Source organism: Cuculus canorus, chromosome 5 (genome assembly GCF_017976375.1).
Source record: "Cuculus canorus isolate bCucCan1 chromosome 5, bCucCan1.pri, whole genome shotgun sequence".
Classification (NCBI taxonomy): domain Eukaryota; kingdom Metazoa; phylum Chordata; class Aves; order Cuculiformes; family Cuculidae; genus Cuculus; species Cuculus canorus.
Window position 1 is genome coordinate 62,937,255 of NC_071405.1, and position 16,037 is coordinate 62,953,291.

Here is a 16,037-nt window from a genome sequence, read left to right on the forward strand (position 1 = left end):
TTTGCCATAACTGCAAGACCATAGTTACAACCTGAAGCCAGGCAAATTCAGACTTAAGATAAAGCACCCATTTTAAATAATTAGAATAAGTAATTACTGGAACAGTTTGCTCAGGATAACAATGGTTTGCAGTGCAGTGGATTGTTTGGAGCATTTTCATTACTGTGCTTGGATGTTTTTCTGTGAGATAGACTTTTAGTCCAAATACATTGATTCAGAGAAGTCAGTTGCTATCTATATTAAAACTCAGAGAAGAGGACCATAGTGGTCTGAGAGTATCAAATAACTTTGACTTTATTTGTTACCCTGTCAAGTTTTGTCACCTGGAATATTACTTAAACATCTCAGATGAAAAGCTTTGGGACTTTTCCCAGTTATTAGAACTGGAACTGGATGTTCTTTAGGGTCTCTTCCAACCCAAACCATTTTGTGATCTTGTGATTAGGGAAGCATATTAGAAATCTCCATTTGACAATAATTTTCCACTGATGTCCATTTTATAATCTATCAATAAGCCAGTGCACTAATATCTACCTAAAACTGAAGCCTCTTATGTTTGTACAATTATTACTAATGCTGAAATCTGAAATCTCAGCAAAAAATGAAATTACTTTTATCTGAAAAGACATATTTTCCATGGATTTATGCTCACTGTAGTTATTATATCTTATTATTTTAACAAATGAATTTGCTTTCAACTTTTTCAGCAAGCTTTCTTTATATTAAAAAGGTGTCTTTAGTCTGGATTGTTACACTTCTTGTCACACTTGTAATATTCCTACACTTCCTGAGTTTCCACTCTGTGAAAAGGAGGATTTCGTAACAGACTATGTTCTCAGATGATGGAAATAATTTGTATGTACTGGTAAACAAATACTATCTCTTGCTTGTATGAATTTCAGAATAGAATGGCAGAATACAAATACTCCATTATTTCTTTATGAAAAAAGTCAGCTAGTTTCTTTCTTTTCTAATATTGCTTTATTAGAAATATTAATTTAAATACTTTCTGTGTTCCTACTATTTTAATCAGTAATATCTAGGAGTAAGTTTTCAGTATTAATATAGTTTATCGATAGTACTCTTTTATTCCTCATATTGAAGGAATCTATGCTTGGCATGAAATCTTCCATGATATCCTCAGCTCCTTTTATTAATTGTTTCACCTTCTGAATTATAATTTACATTAATTGCATTTATTTACATTTATTTTCCATTTACCTTCTTATTGATAATTTATAAAACAGATTTTTCAGTACACATAATAAATATTAACCTAAGTTATTTTCATTCTTGATTATGGAACAGCACTTTTGTTGTCAATAATAATTGCTTCTTAAAATTTGCCAATTTACTTCCACCTATTTCTATCTTAATATTTCCTTCAAGTCAGCATCCCTCATAATTTATCCCCGCTTTGTGTAATAAGCCTGAATAAATATATGTTATTAATTGAGACCGTTGTCTGTGGATGGTGCTTAATAAAGAAGTGACATTTTTAGAGACCTTTTTCTAATTCATCTGGACATCTGTGATTATAACATTCCAGTCATGTAGACGGCCCACCATCTATTGGCAATCCCAAATTAACTTCCTCTACTGTCACCCAGATTCACAACATAAAAATGCTTAATAAACATGTTTGACTGAAAATAACTTATAATCATCTCCCAGAAAAAAGTTATAGTCTTGTAAAAAAGGACTCAATACTTTACTGTATAATTAGTGTGAGATGGTCCATAAACTTCTAGAGAAGAGACAAATATTTAGCAAACATTCATCTGCAGTCTGTTCCTGAAAATTCTGACAGAAATGTTGTAACTGCCATCTATGCAGCTGTATAAGTACAAAGAAAGGTGTTACATCCGTGGAATTTGCATAGAGGCTTAGCATTATTCTTTTGTGACAAAAATTTTGGAATAGTCAATGTTACTGGCAGTAACTGGCAAAATAGAAGAGACTACCACTTTACATTTAAAATCCATTTGTATAGTCAATAACAAGAAGTACCTCAACTAACAGTGAAAAATCTTAATCATTACTCTTCTTTTTTTAGTGGGAATTGATTTACATAGAAAATAGAGACAAAGCTGTTTTAAATTTGGTAATCTTCTGTCACCACAGGCTGGGAATTGCTGTAGTAAAATGCAATTTCCCAGTTTTAAACTGAAGCTTCTAGGGTTTGAGTCTGACCTATTAGGGGTTTTTGCACTTGCTGGTTCCTAAGACTGCCATCAGTGCTCGTGTTTCCCTCTTTTTCTGTTAATTAAACTCAGTACACCTCTAACGTGGCCTAGTATGCATGTAATCACTTTGAAATAAGTGAGACCAAATTACTCAATCTGTAACAACTGTGGGTCTGTTTTTTCATTGCTTTAATTTTAAATAATTGACTATGTAAGGCTAGAGTGTACAAAATGCAAAAAAAATCAGAATGGTAGCATTTTGTATACACTCTATTAAGATATAACAGATCATAACAGCTCCACAAGGAGCATAATCAAACTTGTTCATTTTTACTAGACCTTTTATCTGGACTGTCTTCCCAGTTGATCACAGTAGCTGGCATAGTCAAGAATAAGTTGTCTCAAACAGAAAATGATTGAATCTTTATAGACAAGGCAGTGCTTAAGATAGATAAGCAAATAAGGCGCCGTTAAAACTATAACTCATGTTGTGTTTTAAAGAAAACAATGTTGTGTTTTTATACGTCTTCTTATGCTTTGGTCCAAAAGGAGTGTTTTTAATGAGAAATATTAGGACATGAAGATTTTAAGGGTCTTGTTCAGTGTTATACATTCCAGTAACAGCGGGTTTGCACTGCACATCCATAAGAAGCATTGAAGGCAGTGAGATATATTCTTAGCAGGGCATTCTATCTTCTGGAAATTATTTGTTTAAAAGCAACTAATTGGAAAGATTCTTAGACATATCTAGAGGTTTTAATTTACTGCAATGTAAAGAAAAGAAATAGTCACCTTGGAGTTTTTCTTCTGCGTTTCAATGTAAGTTGAATTTAAAGAAACGGAAAAATACAATTTGCTTTGACAATATGGTGGCAAGACAATCCATACCTTCCAGGCAAAACCTGTGGGTACCAAGTACCCTCACTGAGGAGTCTGGGATTTGTATTTGATTTCAAATTGCTCTTAAGGAAATCGTTCCATTACTTCAATAAAAGGCAAAAAATTCTAATGTTATGGCAAATGTGAAGAAAATGTTTTATTTTTGAGTTCAGATACATGCAAGTTTAATATTCTACCTTCTCATCAGCAGCAAGTAACTTTTGCCGTTGACCACATATCAGTTCTTGGAATGAAGACGAAACAAGATGAGAGGGGTGGTTATCATTTCTGTATTGCAAAAAGACAGGCTCTGTATAATTTCGTTGGTAACCCCATTGCTGTTTCTCCAAAACTCCACTTTTACAGTACTCTATGTGGGGGAAAAAAAACTTTATAACTCTTTTTACTACATTATTCTTTCTTTATAATAACCAAGTGTGACTGCAATAATATGCTTAAAATCAATACAGCATATTAGGTACAAACTACATATAGTTTATGAAGAGAAGATGTCCGTTAAATTAGCGAGCATGCTAAATTATATCTACATTATGACAAGAAGAGCCTTATATTTAGTAAATGTATCTCACAAACTCACAAATACATAATTTTTGAAAAAGATGTAGAAATCTAAAACATAGAAAAAACATACTGGACAAGATTATAAAAAAAAAAACTCTACAGAGCTCTAATATGTGAAAATAAGATAAGAAAAAGGGTTATTTCAGTACAAATTCACATGTTAGTCTTAAAAATTGTTATGAAAAACTAATGTTTATCCTCATTAAATAACTAAGTTTTGCAATTTTATTTGTTCTTCTCCACATTAGAATATTTAGGGGTTTTTTTTCAGTTCTCACAGAAATGCTGTAAACTCAGAAAGTGCTAAACTAATTTTCTTTGCGTAGTGTTACACATGCCATAAGACAATATTATTTTACCATGTCAAAGATGTTTGCACCATTTGGAGCACATCTATCATCAAAACTCAATTAAATAGTGCCTTTCTATCTCCAGCTAAAACAAACTGTTTACTTATATTTGCTCAGTGTTTACTTCACAAGAGGTAGAAGACTCAAATAAAACAGTATAATAGGTGTCTTGGGATATAGCACGGGTCAAAAAATTTAACCCAAGGAAGAAGGTCTAATCTTTTGGTTGTAAGAGAAGACTTTTTTTCCTTTACCATGTAAAAAGCAGCATTATAATTTTATTCATACCTCACGTGGTGTCCTAACAATTCCTCTATTCAGGCTGAAAGGGCTGTGTTCCCTTTGTTGCAAAGTATTAAATTTGTCCCTTGAGATTAGCGTGTAAGGAGTTTTAAAGGATGAAACAGGATTAGATAAGGTTTCTCACCACGAATGAGTTCTGAAACTGTGCTGCAAAACCCTCTTGTGTTACATGTGCTGAAGAAATATCATTTATTTTAACACTTTGAATCACAAGTCAAAATTTTTTTTTAATTATTAGTTGACAAAATGATTCTTCATAGGGTTTTATGACAGGCAAATAAAGTACAAATGGGGGAAAATGACACTTGCTTTAATTGTATTTGATTTTTTTATATGAAATTTCCCTGCCATTTGTAATTTGAAATATTTCCCAAATGACTGATATAAAAAATTACAGTAATTCTACTTATTTTCCACAATATGCAGTACATTTCTGCGTTTCTTGCTGTGATTTAGAGAAAAAAAAATGTACCTTCTAACTTATGAACTGAGACAGACAATTTTAGTGTAAAAAGCATCAAAACCCAAATGTCAAGGAAAGTCCTAAAAAAGAGGCAGTAGTTCAGCTGTGCTTACTCACTTGTATATAATTAATACTGTTGTGTACCAAATGAAGACATTCATGAATTTGATTACTGCATATTCAGTGAACACAGTTTAAGCATTTCTACTTCTTCAAAAATACCTACTTTTGAGGAATTAAACCATTCCTAACTAGTTTCAAGGGGATTATTAATGTATGCATATTAAAAAGTAGGACAGGTTAAATGGACTATATGTTGCTTTTACCTAATGAGTTGACAAGAAAAGGCAGTTCTTTTTCATTATCCCCCAAATATCCACAAGCCACATGGCCTTTGACCTCATCCTTCCTCAAATCCCCACTCTTTATTAGCTTTTCTGCAAGGAAGGCTGGACAAATTCCCTTTGGTAGCCATCAGTGTTCTTCCTCCAGTCTTCAAAAGAAGCCACTGAAGAGTGATAAAGTCCCATCTGCTGCACTACACATATAAGAAACTTGTTGACTTATGACCATAGCTACATTACTATTGAATTCGCATCATTCCTGCTTCTCCCACTGTACAGATCTTTTCCATTAAAGTAGTCTATTAAGTTCATCCTGAATATAATATTTGCACTCAGACAGGCTATGGAAAGAGGCTCAAATCTATTTTTAACGTCATTGTAGAGTTCACTCGAAGAGCGGGCTGTAAGACACACAGCAATTCTTATTTTCTCTGTATCAAAATATCTCTTGCCCTCAGCCATGAACTAGAGTATACAATTCCTAAATCTGAATGCCTGGCATGACCAAATGAGTTTTTATAGCTTCATGGGAATAATCGCTCAAAGAATGTTAACGTGTCTATGATCTCAAAGAGCTATTTTGACATTATGATATGACTATTTAATGTGTTCCTTACCCCCTTTTAAAATGACAATTAAGAAATAATTCCAGTAGATTGACCTAAAAAGAACAAAAACAATTAGAAGATTTTCTGCACCTACACAAAAGAAGACAGTGTATTGCAGCCAGCACTAACTCTGCTATTAAAATAGATTCCTCACAATATGTACCAAATAAAAGTTAAATTATAATTATTCAGATAGAGTGGATAAGAAAAGATGTTCTGTTGCTTAGTGTTCCATGCATTCAACAAAACCAGCATAGTTTCAAGCGAGTTGGATGGCTTCTTCCTTTCAAGTTAGACACAGCAAGATGTGACTGCTTTCCACACAAGACTTCTGGATCATAAAAATGTACATCGTTAATGAAGTTAAATGGCACTAGGTCTGTAATTTTAAAGGTACTGATGGAAATGGCACACTGTTATAATTCATGGACTATTATAACAGACACATTATCTTAATGTAACGGTCTGAAATTACTATCTTCATTTTGTATTGCTGGAAGAAAATTCACTATTTTTTTTTAAAAAAAAGTCACCTAAGAAGTCGCCAAGTATATAAGTCGGGAATTTTTCTCTGCCTATTACCGAGATGACATAATGTCATTAAAAGAGAATGTCCAACGTGCTTCAAAGCCTTGTATGGCCATATGATAAAGTGTAAGAGAGCAGAATTTTATAAAACCGATATGATATATTTTAGCATCTCTAAGCACTTTGACTGATCACTGCAGCCAGATCTAAGTCAGCAGCTGAGGCTACGTGCAGCTTCATATATTTTTGTGGAGGTTTTTGAGATATGGCATAAAACATATTACGAGGTTTATCACAAAGCAATTTTTGAAGGTGTTTCCTCAAAAGGTTTAACCCCAAACTGATAGAAACTGCAACAGTGGCAGGAATTGTAAGATAAGTGGCAGCTGTATTGAAGACTCAGGCACAAACTCATGTGGTCTGCACCATGTGTAATATGATAATTGGTAAATATATTCCTCCGGCACTGACAGTGTTTGGATTTCAAGATGAATCGGTCTCCTAGACTAATTCCCTCTCTAATCTCTGGGAGTTCTAATTATAGCCACAGGAGCATTTTTTTTGATACCTCATTTCAGTTCTCCAACCTGAGGCAGGAAATGGTGTGCTAATAGGAAAAAATGCTCCAAATATCCTCTTCTACCCACTGCAAACACTTATTGAACAAAACAAAGTTATTTGATATTCATGCTATAAATGTCTGTGCTACTGTCATACAGTGTGGTATGTGAATAAAATAATAAAAGATGATCTGTCAACAAGCTGCTCTCTTAAGTTGGTAATTATTTTGAATGACATCGTATCACATCTAAAATAAATTTAAACAGTATCAGCAATGTACAAATACAACAATATCACACAGCTAAGATTAACAGCAATAGCTCTCATTCTAGTCAATACTTTTTGTAATATTTAGTTATTGTTTGGAAGAAAACCATTATCACCCAACAGTTTTCACATTAAATATAGAAAAATAGTTTAAATTAAACATATGATATTCCATCATCTTACACAGGAAGTCATATTTATATATTTAGGCATTTAATTTCTTGAATTACAGGACACAATGGAAGTAAAGATATTCCTATATTTTCAAGTTCTCTTTTGATTGGTAAGGGACAGTGGAGGCCCATCTGTTTTGCAGCAATGAGAGCCCCAAACCATCTGTGTAGAACCACATGCCAGCTAAAACACAGAGATATGCACAGTTTTTTGTTATGAAAAATTTTGCAGTATTTTTTTCCTGTATTAGTGTGAATAAATTAGCAACAACTAAATTAAAGAAATCTTCTGAGAACATATTAACTTTCTAGAGCACATTGGAAAATGTATCCATTTAGAAGTCATGAAACATTCATTGGCAGAATTTGTTCTTCTGAATTTCATTTTTTTTATTATTAAGACAGAGAAATCTTTGTGTGTTTAACATAAACATGTTTATTAGTATCGTAATCAAAGCTTATTCACCTGAATTTTAGTATTTGTTTGTGGGTTTTTCTGTAGAGAAAACTCTGCATAATTACAACCATGCTTATATATTGGCTTAATAATACCATTTAAAAACTTGAGTCCATGTGTTTCTCTCTTAAAAAAAAAAAAGTCAGAAGGGGTGAAACTCACCCATAAATGACTACAGCTTTGGCTAATCTGCAGGTTTATGTCATTTACCATTTAAATGGGTTTAAAAAGAAAAACTGCATGTGGAGAAGAGTCTCTGAAATGAATACACAATGACAAATGCGCAGACTTCTGTTCCTCACTTGCCCTCACACAGGCACTGTGTTTTGAGTCAAGCGTAGGTAGCACTGTAAGCTATGTTGACAGTTCATTAATGTTCAATATTTTCTTGAGATGAGAGCAATCTTAGCCAAGTGGGCAGAAATAGTCCTGAGAACTTCTGAAAGTCCTTGAAATAACTGCAAAAAACCCAAGCAAAATGCATAAATAAACAGCCCTGTGCAGTTTTTGGATATATTAATGGCCACATGCTGGCAAAGTAGCAGCCACTTCTCAATTATTTTCAGAGCCTAAATAAAATATTATTTGAATATAAGAATAAAATTATCATTTTGCAAAATGTTTGGGCTGCTTCTATATAATGTTCACTTACCAGCTCTGAACACTGGGGAACTAAAACATGGTCCATGGATTTTGTCCAGAACATCTTTCAATTCATAGAATCATAGAATCATAGAATCATAGAAACATAGAATCATAGAATCATAGAATCATAGAATAGTTTGGGTTGGAAGGGACCTTAAAGGTCATCTAGTTCCAACCCCCCTGCCATGGGCAGGGACATCCCACTAGATCGGGCTGCCCAAGGTCCCATCCAACCTGGCCTTGGTATTTTTTGATTGAGGACTGCTGAGCTATTCTAGAACACACAATGCTGTCAGCACAAACTTTTCACAAGCATTTTTTGGAGGAAGACACATCATGTAAAGAGTAGACTTCTAAGACAAAAAGGCCATCACATCCTTTTGCTTGAATTCTCTATGATAAGCCAAATGATAGAAGCTTATAATAAGCCTTCTAGTTTTCATTAAAACATTAAAACACTCACCTGAGTTTAAACCTTCTAGATTGGACAGTATGAGGAACATGAAAAGGGCCCAACAGTTACTATTTCCTGTCTTTCTAGAAATCATGTTTGATTCTTCTTTATTCTGTTTTTACCAGGGACTGGTAATGATCAGGTTTTGACAAAGAATCCACTCGTTCAGAAGTCTTCTCTGAATTTGATTTAGAAGACAGACTTACAACATGAGTAAGATTTTTTCTCTACATGTGTGGTTTAGACCACTCCTACTCAAAGCAAGACAGCATTTCCAGTAATAATGGTGGTTTTCATGGTTATTATATCACAATCCTACTTCCTTTTAGTAAAAAAAGAGATATTATTGTTATCCCTTTACTCTTTTTCTCCATGTATGGCTGAATGGGCCCTATTAACATTTATCTTTCTGTCTCAGAATGATGATTTTTGAATCCTGATGCTGGAACTGCTTGCTTTAGTGCAGCATTTGTTACATAAGTTGTGGAGCATTCTTGATAATGTGGTGCATGTACTAACACTACATTTTATGAAGAAATGATTGCTATTATAGAAAACTGGGGAACAACAGCCCTTTTCTAATCGATATGAAATGGTTTCTAATGTACCTGAGGGTAACTCCTCATAAATATCAAGTCCAGATCACTTGGTTGGATATCACAGTGGAGAATTTCATAATTTAACTGAAGATCCACCTTCTTTTAGGCCGTACTGTAGCTTGCTTCTAATCACAATTAAATGACTGCAAAAACTGTGGCTACAGTCGCCTTTTGCACCACGTGCAGTTGGGTAGGCAGCATTTAGCAAATACACATAGTTTTATGACTGATTGCTGGTATTCATTCCCAATCTTTATAAAAAATTCCAGCTCTAAATAGATTCATGCACTGATTGCCTAATGCTCTACTTGCAGATCCTTCAACTTTTACATAATATTAACACATTATTTCTGTTATAATCACTGGCCCAAGGTCTGGATTTGTCTTGCAGTGGTATACAGATTTGTATTTCAATATAACATGTGCTCCATCAGTTTTAAATAATACTGAACTCTATGTTTTACTGAATCTGTCTGTTCCACTAATTTAGAAGTCAGAAGTCCTGCTGTAATTTTATTTTGCTTCAAGGTAAAGATTAATTCAGATAAATAGAAGCAGCAAACTTGTTTTGCATAACAAATGTCAATAACAACAACAAAACCCTCAAACCTCCAGACGCTTGGCATAGTTTAAATAACAACAGATAGATTATGATTAGGATTTTAATAATTTATTTGTAACGGTTTTTCTACAGTGGCCTGTAAAACATCCTAGGAAATATTAAGTTCACGTTGAACACATGCATGAATTTTTTAAGATATTGATGTTGCAGTGCTGCAAACACTATCAGATACTGAATTCATTGATTTTCATGCTAAAAAAGCATAGACTTTTAATATTGCTTTAGGCTTTGAGTAATAATTTTGTGTTGGTGAAAAGTAAAGGAAATGTAAACACTAATAATGATAGCTATGAACACTCATTAAGGGCAAAGGTAGATCAATTGCCTCCTACATTGCAGAATTTCCAGAGCTGAGTCCATAGACAAACACAAAGTACATAACTTTTGCCAACAGTGACACTTGCTACCCTACTCCAATGAACTGTCTGCAGATTAAAAGGCCGATGAATGAACCTCAGTATTTGCACTTCATCATAAGGATAATTAGGACCAATTCTAATTTGATAAACTAACCTGAACAGATTTCAGAAAAGTAATTTTTTTCAACCAAGAGAGACAGCATTATCTTATCATCTGACGCTTTTTATTATGCGATACAAGATAACTTTGTGATCCTATAATTATTTTTATATTCATTATTTTAGAGTGTGTAGAATTTCCTCCCTCTTGTTAAGTAACAAATGACCTTTTTTGAACTATACAACAATTTTGAAAGGAGAAACTATTTACACATGAAGGATGTTGGAAAAACTGTGATTTTCTGCTTGACTTAAAATCGGTTTATGATTTAGTTATAAGAAGGTTATATGAAATGGAAAAGAGTATACATAGAAATTAAAAAAGGAGTTGTTGTTTCAGAATAATATATTTGTATGCACACAGTGATGAGACATTTTCTGTTTGATTCTGTCTAACTATCTACTAATTTTATACTTACCATCTTTGGATACCCATAACTGAAGAACACTGCTTTCAAATGAGACCAAATTTTGCAATATGGCAACTCCTAAGACATTCTTACACAAAAACATATGAATTAAATAATACACCTAGCTCACGACAATATTGCTTTAAAAGCAAATTTATAGAAACGACTTTGATGAAATAGCAGTTAGCAAGCTTGATATAAGAGCTAATAAAGCAAAGCAGACAAAACATTTCTCCTTTAAAAAGAAATCTTATTTCAAATTTCAGCTTTCATTTTCTCCCTTATAAAGAAAATAGAATTGTATTTCTTTTTCAGAGAACAATTTGTCACTCTCCAGAAAAAAAAAAATTCTTTTCTCAGGAGTTCTTTACAAAATACAAAAGTCTAATGAGATAGTTACCTGGATTAGTCAAGACTATAACCACATACCCACAGTGCATGTGCTTGTTAAAGCCTCCCAGTCATTGTAGGCTTAGGGAAATAGTGTCCAAATGTACCATATTTAGCTTCTATCTCAAATTCTCCCGAGCTGTCAATTTAGGTGTTAAAGAGACCATTTGTAAAGCTTGGCTGGGAATTGCCATTATTGACTGGAATGTGTGTTTATCATTACATTCAATGATGAAAGTGGAACATGTAGCATATGAATAAATGTCAGCAGATGTTTCTTTTAAATGGCCTGATTTCAACCTCCTGTTGTTTGTCTTGAATACAAATATTAAAAAAAGAGAAAAAGGCAGAATTTTTTATGACATAAGTGCAAGGGTAGTTATATTAAAAAACAACAAAAATAATGATGAAAGTCGCAGAAGAACAAGGAAAGTATAATTAATAAGAATTATGTTGATGCGTTCATGCTACTATCTGGTTTGATATTATAAAAGACACAAGAACGGAAGTTTAGTGTGGACTATATCACTCCATACTCACTCTATAAGAAGTAAAGAAGAGTCACAGGGTTTATTCTCAGGAACATATTACATGAAGATCAATATTTTTTATAATTCTGTAGCATTGTTAGAAAACTCCTTGCTTAAACTCGAATCACCAAGAAAAAGGGAGTCTTACAGAAGAGAGGTCTCTAGGTATGTTATTCTTGCTCACAGAAGTGAATATTCCCTTTAAAACAGTAATAATTCTCTCAGCCCGTGATAGATTCTAGCCAGTTCCAGGTGATACAGGTGCACAACTAAAACTTGAATGCGTGTATGTTCCTGCAGTGCATGGAAATGCAAATAAAGGATTTACATAGATCTCGTCTTTTTCCTCTCATTTTTTTTTAGACCAATAAATTAATATTAGTATTTTAAAAGTATGCAACTCTCTGCTCCCAGAACCATATTCTGCTGCTCTGCCTCACGTACTGGTGTCCCATTGAGCTCCATGGGACTACTCTGAGAGTAAAATAATGCTCCGTGTGAGCAATGAAGGCAGAATCTGGCAGGAATTAGAATGCAGCACTGTAAACTCAGCAGTATTCCAACTAAATCAATAAAGTGAACAGAGACAAAATTAAATCAGTCTTGTGTTTACTGGAAAGTGTTGCATTTTGCATCTAACTAAATGACAACATGCTATCGAGGTGCTGAATATCTGAGGCTTGCTGTCTTTACCAAGAGATGCAGGTGCTCAGTGCCATTATAAATCTTGTTTTTAGTAAGCAGAATAGCTTTACCATGGCTATAGTCCATAGTCAGGTGTTATCAGAAATCTGATGGTTAGAGAAAGGATTTAGGAGAAAAACTAAACCTGATTCTCAATATCTTCACAGTTCAAAATTACGTCCTATATCAGTTTGACTGATAATAGCAGTATTAGCCAGTTGCTTATTGAATGTAGTACTAGCAATTTTGGTGAGCTGCTTGCTGGAACTCATGGAAAATTATTCCACACATATTAATTTTTCCTTTTGATAAGAAGTTTTAAAAATAGGTTTTAAAACATATGCATTATCACAGTTAGGTGGAAAGTTTATAGAAGAAAGACAGTTTAAGCTGTAACGATTTTCAGATCTATGATTTTCTTAAAAACAATCTCTAAACATGAAATCTCATTTTGAACAGCTAAGGAATTGTTTAGTGCTACCAAGCATGAGTGAACTGCTCTACTTCCATCTCATTTTTTTGCAATACACTCAAATGGTGTACAAATTAAGGAAATTTATTTCTTTTGCTAAAGCATTGGATCGGGAATCAAAAGATCACAGTGTATATTGAACTGCTGTCTATTGCCAAAGGCGATGATGACTTGAGAGTTGAGCAAGTATTTGTAGATCAGCAGAGAGTATTAGGCAAATACGGTACAGGGATACATGAGTAAATATAAAATATAACAACAAATTCCAAGTGAAAAATAAATAGATTTGATAACAGTTAAGCTATTGAATAAAAGTGTTGCCTAACTTCAAGTAACAAGTAAGAAAGCAGAGCAAGAATTGCAATTTAATTTTCTTGGTCTCTGTTTTGGAATCTAATAAGCGGATCAATAATGTTGTATCTGTAATTGCATTCCAAGAACATCATGCTAGTTGTTTTTGTACTTTTTATTCTACAGCATTTCCACTTAAGATGTTTTCAGAATATTTTGCAGTCATTTCTGTTCTTAGGCCTGGATTCATCAAAACATTGAGCTTGTACTTAGCATTATTTCCACACCATAAGTAGTATATTTATATGTATGTATAAATGTTTTCTAGAATAGGGTTGTTTATAAACATGATTTGATGCATTTGAAACAAACAATAAAAAAACAATATAAATTGGCAAAATATGCTGTTTCTTTTGGAGTATCCTCGAATAAGAATATCTTCATATGATTTAAAGTCATGATATAAAAATGCATGGATTAGGATAAGATCTATATGTTTAGAAAATATTTGATTTAGTATTAACTACAGTATTAAATCTAGACATCTTTCCAGGTTTGCCTTTCAAAAATCTATAGTTAGTGTTGACATTCAACAATAAGAAAGCAAGAGAGAGGCTGTATTTTCCCTGTCTGCTTAGATCTTGGCACATTCGCTCTTCAATTGCTCCTCACCCTTCAGATAAGCTTGAAACCAAACTTCAACCTTTCAGCACTACACACACTTCACACATTCCTTTACTTCAGCAGTTAACTCTTACCTCTTTGAATCAAACCAAAACACACATAGTACAAATCCTTCCATGTTCTCACTTCTAAAGAAACAATAACTGTAAGTCAAAGTAACTTCAGAATGACTTCAATTTCCCTTCATTTTTTCTCTCCTCTAAGATATTTAATTTTCTCTTTTGCCACATAGGTTCTGTAAATGTTTATGCGCTTCCTCCCCCCTCCTTCTGGTAGTATTTTAGACCAATAAATTCTGAAGAATTCAGAGGTGTTTTTTATAGAATCTTGTAAGAGGCAGAGAGTGTCTTGTGGAGTTGAAGACTCTGTGAGCACAATTGTCAGATGTGACACAGTGTGAGAATATACAGAATAAAGCACCGTCTTTACAGGAAACTTCCTTCTATTGCACTGAATAGGTGCACTAGTTTGTCATTTAAGCAATCTTAGATATAAACCAACAAAGTTTTAAGATATTGGGCTGAATATTAATTAACAGCTTGTTATTTGGCACAGTTCCAGGAAATCTTTCTCTGTTACCCTGCCTCTGCCTTGTTGAAAGGGCACTGCCAGCAGAATATTAGTTCCATTAAATCTGCTTATTTCCCCATTTCTTCTCTTCTTTTCTTTTAACAGCGTTTAACATCCTGTTTCTTAATCCTCTAGTCCAACAACAAGTGTTTTAATATACAAATTGTACACAACACTTAAATTTTGCCTGTAAGAATAGCTTGAGATTTCTTACTTTTGATCTTTGTCCAAATGGTCTCGTATCTCATATTTGTGCGATCCTTTCCCAAAAACTAACATTTTCTTTTCTGAGTATGTACACTTGTATATTTTTTTCCAAAAAATTAATGTCTGAGATATTACTTTTTTAATAGTCAAGATGTATATTATAATTCTTGCTCTCGGCTTCTGTTTAAAACTGTGAAAGCTTTAAATAATTACATTAGAGAAAAATAATGCAATAAGTCAAAAGTAAACGATGAGGGAATTCACTCCTTTTTCTTGTTCTCAAATATCATCTTGTGGCTGATCTCAATTGCAGCTGTACTGCCTATGATTCTCCTGCTGAGTCTCCCAATCTGTCATAAATTAGTGGGAAGCTGCAAGGAATAAGCAAAAGCCCCCTTATTCCTACAGGAATAAAAGCCCTATTCTTTAGGGCTGAGACAAGCTAGAACTAGAATATAACCTCTGAAAGTCTGAGGACAATTGCAGAGAGAGAATATTGTATGATATTAAGAAACAGAGCTTAGAGTCCTCAACTAAACTCCCTAGACACCCACAGCCCTAAGACTAAAGTCTTCTCCCAAAGTGATGGAGCCATGAATGACAAGTCATTTCCCAACTAAATGTTCTAATGATTACATCAGTACAGAAAAGGTATGCAACATTTCCATAGACACTTTGAAAAGATTGAGTCCCCTCAAGAAACCTGCCTAAGGAGAGACCTCTGCAGTTAAAGGTCACCCAAATAAAAGAGGAAGCAGAATACTTGCAGTGAAGTGACTACACACCAAACAGACTTGGCTTTCTTTGTGTCTCATTTCTCATTCTGCTTAGCATTCACAGAATCATAGAATTATAGAATCATAGACTCATAGAATAGTTAGGGTTGGAAAGGACCTTAAAGATCATCTAGTTCCAACCCCACTGTGATGGGCAGGGACACGCCACTAGATCAGGCTGCCCAAGGCCCCATTCAGCCTGGCCTTGAACACCTCCAGGGATGGGGCAGCCACAACCTCCCTGGGCAACCTGTGCCAATGCCTCACCACTCTCATGGTGAAGAAATTCTTCCTAATGTCTTATCTAAATCTGCCCCTCTCCAGTTTATACACGTTCCCCTTTGTCCTATCACCACAACCCTTTATGAACAGCCCTTCTCCAGCTTTCCTGTAGGCCCCCTTCGGTACGGGAAGGTCACTATAAGATCTCCTCTGAGCCTTCCCTTCTCCAGGCTGAACAAGCCCAACTCTCTCAGTTCATCCT